The following is a 10888-nucleotide window of genomic DNA, read 5'->3' as shown; positions in this document are numbered from 1 at the left end:
TCATCAGTATGACTTTGTGTCTTTGTAAATCAAAAGGGATGAGACCGGGCTTGTGCCAGCGTCCTTTTATTGAATATGTAAAGTGGCCACTCTGCATTAATCCCAGCCCTGTTCGAATCGCAGCCATGCGACAGCAGATGTGAGGAAGCAGGAAACAGCTTGGCCTTCATGCTGATGAATGAAATACATTAATTGTATGGGACACAATTAGGACAAATTGGGAGTTTTGAAGTGACAGGCAAAATAACACAGAAAAAGAACTGTGTCGGAAAAGATCTAATTATTGATTATATTAGGGTATGTCTTAACTGTTTCACAAAGTAAATAGAAACCAATATAATGTAAACATATCAGTTCACAAACACATTTCTCTGTAAACCTTGACAAGTTAAATTAACTCAAAATATTTGAGGAAACAAATTACCTTTAAAAAATTTAGACAAATGTAGCCTACACATTAAAGTGACCAACCTATGGTTGGAATAAAGCATAGGCTATCAAAGCAGTTAAGTTGCTCTTTATGTATTTTCAGGTTAAATTTGTATGAGTCACTTTCATTTTTCAAGGATTAAGTTGTGTTAAATCATTATTCTGAGTTAGTTTGACTGTTCAGGTGTAGCCTACAGGGTTGTGTTTGTTAATCAACACACTGTCTAACCTCATACATTTTAAAATGCTTTGGTCACCCTTTGTTCAAGGAATAGCCTACATGCCTGGAGTTCCTTCAGTGAGGCCCCTCCAATGAGTTTTTTCCCGTTAGGCCTACCCTTGACTTGACTATCCATCTTACTACTGCCATGCGGAAAGGCCACTTCAGGTTTGTCACTGCTCTCTTGACAGAACTGCCATCAAAATATTATGTTAGACATAATATCATTTCAAATAGTTTTCTAATGATTAGCCACATTCATCCAATTAGCATGTGAAGTAAAAATAATAAAGCCTTTGGAAATAGCCTCATAGTTGGCAGAGATGAAGCTTCCAAGGACGAACAACATTACTAAGGTTAATGGTAATGTTTAAATAATCATATTGCTTGGCATTAGTAAGTGCTCTCAGGGAGGATTCATTTTTCATTATTGTCAGGGGGAAACATTCAAGGGATCTATCTGCCAGAACTTGTAGAACCAACACATCCCAAATGAATAAATTGCCTGAAACAAATAGCGCTATTAAATGCCAAGTGATATATTTTCACCATTGGCACTTTTTTTCCTGTTTAAAAATGTAAATTTTACATTTAGCTTAAGTTTGGTGCTTCTCCAATATGCCCACACACATCCACAGAAAGTAGCAGAGGGCTTGTGTGCCAACCAAAACAACTTAAGCTGATGCCACCTTTTCCGTGCCAGTGCCAGATTCTGGACTGCAAGGTTTAACATTGTATAGCACATAAAATGTCAAAATAGAGGCTAGTAAATAGTCTATAGGCCTACTGTACTAATTATGAGGATTGACTGTCCAGTGAGTTGTCAAGGCATGCTTGTGTATGCCTACCGGTAGAACCATATCACCACTTTTGTTCAGAAATTCTCAGAAAACAATGTTGTTCAGAAAACAAGATGTTTTTAACACTTCAAAATAACATTTGCTAAATCAACCTTACATTTTTCAGTAGCCATAGGTGATACATACAGCGGCGCCGGAACGAGTTTGAAAGTGGGGGTGCAAAAAGTCTACCAAAAATTGTCATTATGTTAGGTGCGTGGTTAGGTGCTGTGTAGTGATTTCGGGTGGTTTCATTCAAGCTGATTGGACTGCAAGTAGCGTATTTTTACGCACAGAGTGATTTAGTCTAGGCTACAAATTCTAAATGAATAATCTGCTAAAATAAACTGCGCCTGATATTGACAGACACAGACACACCAGCATAACCTGAATTTCCATTTAAGGAATAAAGGAGGTAGTCTATAGCAGCCTACAATAATAATGATCACAGTCTCCATTTTCTGTCCTGTGCACGCAGCCTTGTCAATGACTGTGATGAAAAGATCTGCACGTAACCTACAGTACTTGCTACATTTTGAAGGTTAGCGTAAAAGGTCCCCCGGTAACCTGTCACTGTTTATCCCCGTAAGAAAACGACACTAGAATTAGTTACCCAACTGTGCCTGTTCCCTTTGTGTTTGACTGTAATCATGTTATACATTAATTAGTGATTAAAATGACCTTTTTGCGCTCCATATCTGTAACACGAACTGATCTGACCTGACTTGACCCGAGTTTACGTGTAAGCCTGTCTGTGCCTGTCAGCACTCATGATTCTACAACTTTTTACTGCATTGCCATGAACAAAGTAAAGGCAAAAAAGGTGATCTTTGTCGAACAAATTGGGATGCAATGTGAGCCTTGAATTGAATGCCATGCAGGAATTTGCTAGGATCTCAAAACCGGATTATGAACATTCTTTACCATAGAGAAACACACAATAGCGTTGGATTATAAACATGCTTTGCCACAAAAACAGAGAAAAACGTGAGGTAAGTCGAGCTATATGAAGTTATTATTTTGCTGTCACTTCGTCTGTTTTATAACCCAGAAGGATGTACTTGGTATCAAATGATAGCTCTGTGTCTCCTCTTTCATCTGCGTGGCTCTATTCGATGACAGTTCCGCGAGTAATTCAAACGAGAGTAATGGGTGTGCAGTTGGTTTTTGTACATGACGTTATTATTTTGCAGTCACTTCGTCTGTTTTCATAAGCCAGAAGGATCGACATACTTGGTACCAATGGATAGCCCTGTGTCTCCTCTTTCATCTGATATGCTTGCCATATCTATGCGTTCACGGGTTTCAAACGAGAGTAATGGGTGCGCAGGTGAACGCAGAGACTGTAAATATGATGCAATTTGATTTAATTTCATGAATTTAACGTACAGACAAGTGCGTGATCTCGTTGGAAAGCCCCACTTCTGCTCTGTCACACAATAAAGGCTTCTCGCTGCTAGTTGTGGACCAATGTAACAGAGAAGAAAGGGTGTGTTTTTTGACGCACTTTGCGCCAATCGGCTTCGAAAGCGTTAAAATCTCACGTATCCCCTGGAGTGCCTTCACGTGCCCCCATTTGGGAACCACTGGGCGATGCCGTGTCGGTGTTGTGGTCAACAACTGCCCTTTTTTGTTTTTCCCCCTAAAAGTGGGGGTGCGTTCGCACCCCCTGCACCAGTGCTTCCGGATACATATAATGGCTCTGGTTAGACCCGAGCATTCTCGTAATGAAATTAAAATTCCACTGGAGCTCCAAGCGTTGCAGGCCTACAGGCATCCTTACAACACTGTTTACAGCTCTTCAGTCACCGTGAAATGTAATTTTTGGTACATAGCTAATTAAGATACACCTATGGTGTGGGTGGTTGCGTTTCTTTAGGATTCCGTCGTCTTGGTTTGTATAGAAATGGATATTAAGTGAATTATACACGCAAGACGGTGGAAATACGGGACCGACGGTAGGCTAATAGGGAGAGTTCCGATAGGCTGTTGATGTTAGTCTTAAGTAATCGAGCCGCTCATCGGTTTGCCTGTTTGTCAAGGCGGCAATTAGAAATACTTTTTAAGGTTAAAATCAAGGAAATAATACCTTGGGAAGATGGCCGAGCAAGGACGTGCAAAGGATTGAACATGAAAAGGGAATGCTAACCACCATGGGCATAACATACTGTAGGCCAGTGGTTCTCAAATGGTGGTAGGCTACGTGAAGGCACTCCAGGGGGTAGGCTACGGTATTTTTTAAACACAATTATTTAATAAATATTTCAAGAAAATATAAGTTCATAAAAGGAATTTTATATTTCAGTAGGCTTTTCAATTTCATTATCCTAAAAACCCAGAGCCCCCCCCCGTACCAGGATGGTTCGACCCAACCTGTCACATGCCACCCGCCATCACCTGTCAATCACTGTCCAAACTCAAACGGTAATTCTTGTGAAAACACGGAGGGACAAGTGGCAAAGAAGGCCAAACCAGAGCCTAAAGAAGGCCTAACCAGAACTAAAAATGCTTTGCGCTGGTTAGGGGGTACTTGGTTAAAAAAAAAAAATTTTCACAGGGGGTACATCACTGAAAAATCTTTGTGGCAAGGTAACGTTGATACTAACTAATGAAACTACTTAAGGGTCTGTTTTACTGTCTGTAATGCAATGTTTGTTCTCTGTAAAATGTGTAGCATACATATAGCAATTATAAATGAGCCTATTAGTACACTTTCAGAAGTAGCCTAAACTTTACCCCTTAAAAAGTCTGCACTCTTGTTGCAGTCAGTTAGGCCTACCTATGTATTTTGTCTTAAACATTTGCTATTCATTAGCCTACTGTAATGTAGCCTACATCAACATTCTTAAAAGCACAATTCATAAATGTAGCATGCTAAGTGAGTGCATTTAGCCTAGCCTACTTTAGAATGTCATAAATGTTAGAGGTTGTTTGGCCTATCCCTCAATTCCGCATCTTGCATGTCCCCCTCACCCAGACTCAAAACTGTGTGTGTGTGTGTGTGTGTGTGTGTAACATTAACATTTAGATGGAAGAAGTTTTGAAGAACAAGAATATTTTGACTAATAATTCCACAAACTAAACACTTTCTGACATAAAAACACATCTCTGTTGCTGCATTGAAAGTTGTATGTCATCATTAGGTGTATACAATAATTGAGCAATTATATGTATTGTTGTGGTAGCGAAAATGAAATTGAAGATGAGATTGCAAATAGACTCATCAAATTATCATCAGTTTGGGGAGATGAGTGTTTTACAAATGTGCAACTATATTTTATTACTACTAGCACTCCCTGAAAAAGTGTTGGTCCCACACATAAGTCAAAAGCCAGCCAAAAGAAAAGTAGGCCTAAATGACAGTGTACATGGAACAACAAAACAAAACAAAAAACGATTAAGCTCCTAGAGTGAAGATGCACTTTTGCAAACTTACCCTATATAATAGTATACACTTTAAAAATGGCCGACTGGTGCAGATTTGTTCATTGCAGTCCATACAGGTTTCCTCCTAAACACAGACCTTTCCACCATCAGCACTATCAGAAATCCCTGTGTGAGTAATGCACTGGTATCACCACCTTATTGATACAGTGATCAATGAACTGTGCCATCCATCACTGCCAGCAGGTGGATTGTGTCTGACTCTAAAGAGGTGTCTTATTAGGGTTTAAATGTTAGTGTGTATACTCAGAAACACATTGTGGCCTTATTGAGACATGCACTAAGTTACACTACTGGTCAAAGGTTTTGAAACACCTACTTGTTAATGGGTCTTTCTTTTTCTGACTATTACATTGTGGAACAAAACTAAAATATGTAGTATGAAGTAACACCTGTGGGGTTATGTAGTAAACAATAAAAAAGTAATAAACAAAGCAACGTGTTTTATATTTCAGGCCCTTCAAACCAGCCAACCTTTTCTATGATAATAGCAATTCAAACTCTTGGCATTCTCTCAGCCACCTTAAGTTAGACACTGGGAATGGTTTTCCAGCAGCCCTGAAGGAGCTCCCATAAATGTTGAGCACTGCTTTTCATTCACTTACCGGTATGTTACACATTCCAGCATTACAGGTCAACATCGGGGTCCGGGTGCATGTAGGCCTACTTGTTGAGTAAGGTGGTTGCTCTTATTCCTTTATCATCCTTTACCGTCAGAAAACACATTGTTCAAAACATTGCAACCTGGCTTCATGCTGGTGCAAGTGATTACTTTAACACTAATGGATAGTATTGATTTGAGATTTGAGTTTTGTGTCTTTAGATATTGATATGGAATTAGAATAGCACACAAGGCAGACCTACTGTATGCCAATGATGTTAGCAGAGGGAGAATACTGTAATAGTGTCTTTGCGGAAACAAATGAAAGTGAGACATTTATATGCTGAAATAGTTCAAAGTAATCTGCTGAGTTCGCAGTCTGTTTCCCCCTTGTGGTCTGACGAGGGAAGGCACTTGAATGAGAATAATATGGATGGTCATTATTCAGGCTAGCCTACTGCGTGGTATTGTTGTGTTATAAGTTGCATTCATGCAGACCAATCCATAACAATGTTGCTAGTTACATTGTTGATACAATGTGTGAGCAGTCATGTTATGATTTTACCAGGATATAACTTAACCTTTACCTAGAGCATACGTACATATACACAGGTTATAATGATGGTCTTTTACAACCGTAAGCCTCTGATTGTTAGTTGCCATCCCAACCGTTATTTGCTCCTGAACTATTTTATTTGACTGCATTGCTTTCGTTATGCAGACAGAAATACTATGTCATTTCATCCCATCAACGAATTAGTTTTTTTTTTAATGTATCAATACAAATTCTCTCTAATCCTGCATAATAGACTTATTTCTTCTCATTGGCCTCTTGCCTCAGATTCCTGGGGGGGAAAATAGATTTTTTTATATCAAATGATAACAATCTTTTTTTTTCCCCTGCCCGTGTTAGAGTTAATCACCAACGGAGCAGTAAGTCTGATAGAACGCTGTGCATACTGATGATGCCATCATATTTCTCTTTATCAGATCTGCTGTATGGAAGTGGAGGTACGAAGTCGGAGGCATCAGCCATTACTGATGTCCCCCCACCCAGAAACACCTGGCACCACGGCGATAACTCCTCCTGCCTCCTTTGTCAACATTAAGGGAAGTGGATCCTTGGAATTGCATGAATGGAGACAGGTAGGGACGGGGGAGGAAAGATAAGGGCTTGTGTTTCGCGTGGCGTGCCCGTCGTGTTCTCTTTGTGGTTCCTTTCATCCGATTGTTTTCCCGGCCCCTTTATCTGCACCCTGGAAGAAAAATGCCGCCATACCAAGCTGAAATGAAGTTTCTCTCCTTCGCTTGCAAATGTTTTTTTTTTTTTTTTTTTTTTTTATCAGAAGGGGGCTGGAATTGAAAAATGCGCTGTAAATTCTTTCCAAATTGCCCTGAAAGCCATTTGTCTCTTGTTGTCGGTGAAAAAGAGGTGTCCCGCGCTCACTTTTGTGAAGTTGAGCAGCTGATGTGCTTTTAAGCATTTGCCCCTGTTAGCTGATAGATTGTACTTTTTCACCCCTATTCAGACAAGTGGGTGATGAATGAGAGGGTCATTGATTCAGGCATTGGAAACACGTCCTTTTGCTCTTATGCATATTCTCCTTAGGCAGTAGCAGCTCACAGAATGCATTCATTATGTACAGGTATTGATTATCATGTGATCAGCAACCTTAAGCATAACAAGTTTGGCTCGTCTACAGATTCACTGATAACATAAGTGGACTCTGGAATGTGTATGACAGACACACACACACACACACACTCACTCACTCAGACACTTAACAGGAGTTAAGTGTTATGGTTTATGGCATTTTTCTTCATAGCCCACATTTTACATTCAGTTCTTATTTGCCCAACTGCACAAGAAACAAACCGTGTAGTCCCAATGCTTCCGTCCCAGGGTGAGGAACATGGGACCAATTTCAGACTCTTTCTTATGATGTAGCTCCCTGCCAGAAGGCCTTAGAGAAGTCTTACTAAACACTGTTGTTTGCCCAAGCATCAGATTGAGTTCCATTGAACATCAATGAAATGGTAAGCCAGTTTATGGCCCAGATTACCTTTCCCAGAATACTGTTATCATCACAGCAATGCTCGCAGAGAAAAGCAGCCCCTCTTTCAATACATCTCAGTGGAGAGAGTGTGTGAGAAAGGTATACGCAGTGATGGGCAGTAACGTCGCTATTTACAAAACCAAGTAACTTTTTAGTAGCTAAACTCTTTTTTTTATTGATCAAGTAGCGCAGTAGCGTCCTCGAAAGCTAATTTCTCCTGGACATTTCTGACATTTCACACATAACAGCGTTTCCCTGCAGCCATTAAACACATAAATTAGGAAAATAGGATGTTTCTGTGTCGACGACAACACGCCAGGTACAAGCGCATGCGTAGGCATACAGACTAATGTTCACGGTGACGACACACCATAGACAGCGACACACACACACATACAGACACTGGAGGGAAAAGACAGAATAGCCCAAGATCCGTTGTAGAGCATGAACATGTTACCCCATGGCCATACCTTCAAATGTAGGCTAAGTCACTTTAGTCGAGACCAACGAAAATAAATATATTTTCAGATGCCTTCTGTGTGTAATCCAAAGAAAAAGTTCCTGTCGATGTCAACGACATCCAACACAAACATACGAATACACGTTCAGGTGATTGAATTTTATTGAACTACCGTTTTCCCATTTTGCATCAATGAATGAAATTAAGCTTATATCAGCTAACAAAACAAATTAAGTAGGAAAAAGGTGGGAGAATGGAATAATTGATGAAGTTCAAACAGTTAGATAACTCATGGCAATTATTTTTTAGCCTTTATCTGACTGACAGTTGTGTTGATCACTAAAATTGCATTGACTTGGCATGCAGTTTGATTAACTGAAAGTAGCTACTAATGTAGCTGATCAAGCTACTTTTGACAGTTTGTAACTTAGCTTGCTACGGTGCCTACGGTGTGGGACGCCTGACACTGCACTACAGCACATTTTTCGGTTACAATTTGCCTAATTAGTGTCATGATGTATAACGGACAATGTTTTCAAAGAGCCATGGACAAAGCAAACCAAGAGAGCGATCACCCCCATAACCAAACTTGCACCCTGACCCAACCCCTCACCGCACTTTTCAGTTCTCCCATATTTTTTTGGGGGAAAACTGAAAGTTATAATTTACTTATAGTTATAATTTACTTGAACCCACACAAACCTGTTAGCAAATTTGATATTGCTCTGCAGGTTGGTCTGGAACGGAGGCCATTGACGCCCGTTTCCGAATCACCAAAAACCCAGGAACCTGTGTAACACCCACCAACGTAATAACTTCCCACCAATGTAATAAAGACCGAATGTAATAAAAATCGGCACAAAATCAGCACGTTTGAAACATAATAATCCTACCAACGTAATAATTTCCCACCAACGTAATAACTGTTGCCTACTGCCAACGTAATAACCCAATTTCCCACCGTTTGCAGGAAGTTATTACGTTGGTGGGAAGGTTAAAACATGATTACATTAACTTCCCACCAATGTAATAAATCACTGATTTAGTGATATTATATCTGTTTTATCAGTTGTAAGGGTATAGTTGTCAATAATTGTCACCATCTAAACTATCTCATGACCATAAAACTTTATACCCCCACATCCTTTACTTATACCTCAACTTATTATTCATCACCTTTCCTAGGACCCAAGCAAAGCTACATGGATCTTTTGTTATTATTTCATTTAAATAACTGTCATATTTGCAGTCTGTGGCAGCCCTAGAACCATATAGTAAATTATTTTTAAATGTAGTATACTGTATTTATAGGGACAGGTCCCAGACTTTTTTGACAAAGTTTATTTGTCATCCATTGTGTTTTTACTAGGGCTTTCAAAATAACTGATTAATTAATTTGAGAAAAAATAACTGATAAAAAATAGCACAGATTAATCATTTCTGTATGACCTTTGACCCCGAGCCGTTCTAGTCAGACTGTAAGATAAAGGAGAGGGAAGAAAATGTGTTGCCTAGATCATTGATTGGAACTTTATTTACTTTTAAAAAACGGCCTGATGGTGTTGATAAAAATAAAGTGTTGATTAAAATAAAGTCCTCTGCAATGTCTGCAGCAAGGAATTTGCATATCACCGGAGTTCGTCAACTCTAAAGTCGCACATCAATGCAAAGAAATAGTGTTGACATTAAGGGGAGTGTTAATTTATTTTCATTGTGTCCCCTAGGTTATATCTGTGGCCTGAAATGCCTTGTATGTGAAAAAAAACTTCTTCCCGAAGCACTTTTGAATTTATTTCCTCAGCATATTAGGTCATATCATAGATTATTACAGCCATTATTTGAACAGTGAAAATAATAATAAAATATCACTAATGCTGATTATTCAATGATTCATTTGAATTTAAATATTTAAAATACTTTTACAGCAAAAATTATATATGCGATTAATTCAGATTAATTATATCACAGAGTATGTAATTAATTTGATCGATTGACAGCCCTAGTTTTTGCCTTACACAACACCTTTAGTGGGGGCCAAGCAGATTACTGCATAAGATATCATTGTCTTTCTACCTTAGTTATTTTCATCATCTTTTTACTGGGGGCCAAGCAGATGTGAATGCACCCATTGTGTTTCTGCCTTCTCTTACTGGGGGCCAAGCAGTAAAACTACAGTGTTTCTACTCTACTGACTTATGTTTTGTTAATATAATCGATGTGCCCCAATATACAGAATTAATGGACAAGGCTGAGGCAGAGGCAAAGCAGATCTTCTTGACTTTAAGGAGATAGGTAAATTACCCCCAGAGCTTGAATGACTAGATGATGGACATTAAGTAGAGAGGGTGAAGGGAATGGGGGGTTGACTATGGCCTGCGGATTTCTTTTTGTGAGGGCCACCAAGTACCGCTAATAACTGCCGTACAATGTAACTTGGCACTCCAGACCCACAAGTATCGTCTTTTAATTAATATCACTGAGTCTTGGAGAAGGTTATACTCAAGTAAAGTATGTAAGTGTAGTGATTATAACGACAGAAAATGACATTATATAGTGATATAATATATATAGCCTAATACCCAAAACTTGATTAATTAACAAAATGCTGTTTACAAACGGAAGTTCGGGAAGAGCTTGACGGAATTTGCCACGCTTCCTTTTTCAATCAGTCAGGTTACTTATTAGCAGTCTACCTGCCGAAGTTGCAGCATCGGCGTTACTCCGCTCACACCTCCCCTCACGACACCCGTCTTCCATAGTTAAAGAATAAAGGGGTGTGTGGCGAAATCCTGCTCGACTCCTGCCTGCGCAGTCGACTCCTGCACGATCCCGCGAAAC

At 39.4% G+C, this 10888-nt stretch overlaps 1 long non-coding RNA gene across 3 annotated transcripts in view; it reads left to right on the top strand.

Annotated features, from left to right (window-relative positions):
* Positions 1-3927: 3927 nt before the first annotated feature.
* LOC125294810 overlaps positions 3928-10888 on the top strand; it is a 60118-nt gene continuing 53157 nt past the window's right edge. For 2 of the 3 annotated variants that reach the window (XR_007193563.1, XR_007193565.1), the window contains exons 1-2: positions 3928-4077; positions 6524-6679. This is a non-coding gene — a long non-coding RNA (uncharacterized LOC125294810). Of the gene's footprint in view, positions 4078-5387; positions 5540-6523; positions 6680-10888 lie in introns of all 3 variants that reach the window. The other variant, XR_007193564.1, reaches the window with a different exon arrangement.

The sequence above is a fragment of the Alosa alosa genome, chromosome 5, assembly GCF_017589495.1.
Source record: "Alosa alosa isolate M-15738 ecotype Scorff River chromosome 5, AALO_Geno_1.1, whole genome shotgun sequence".
Classification (NCBI taxonomy): domain Eukaryota; kingdom Metazoa; phylum Chordata; class Actinopteri; order Clupeiformes; family Clupeidae; genus Alosa; species Alosa alosa.
This window is presented reverse-complemented; position numbering and strand designations above follow the sequence as displayed.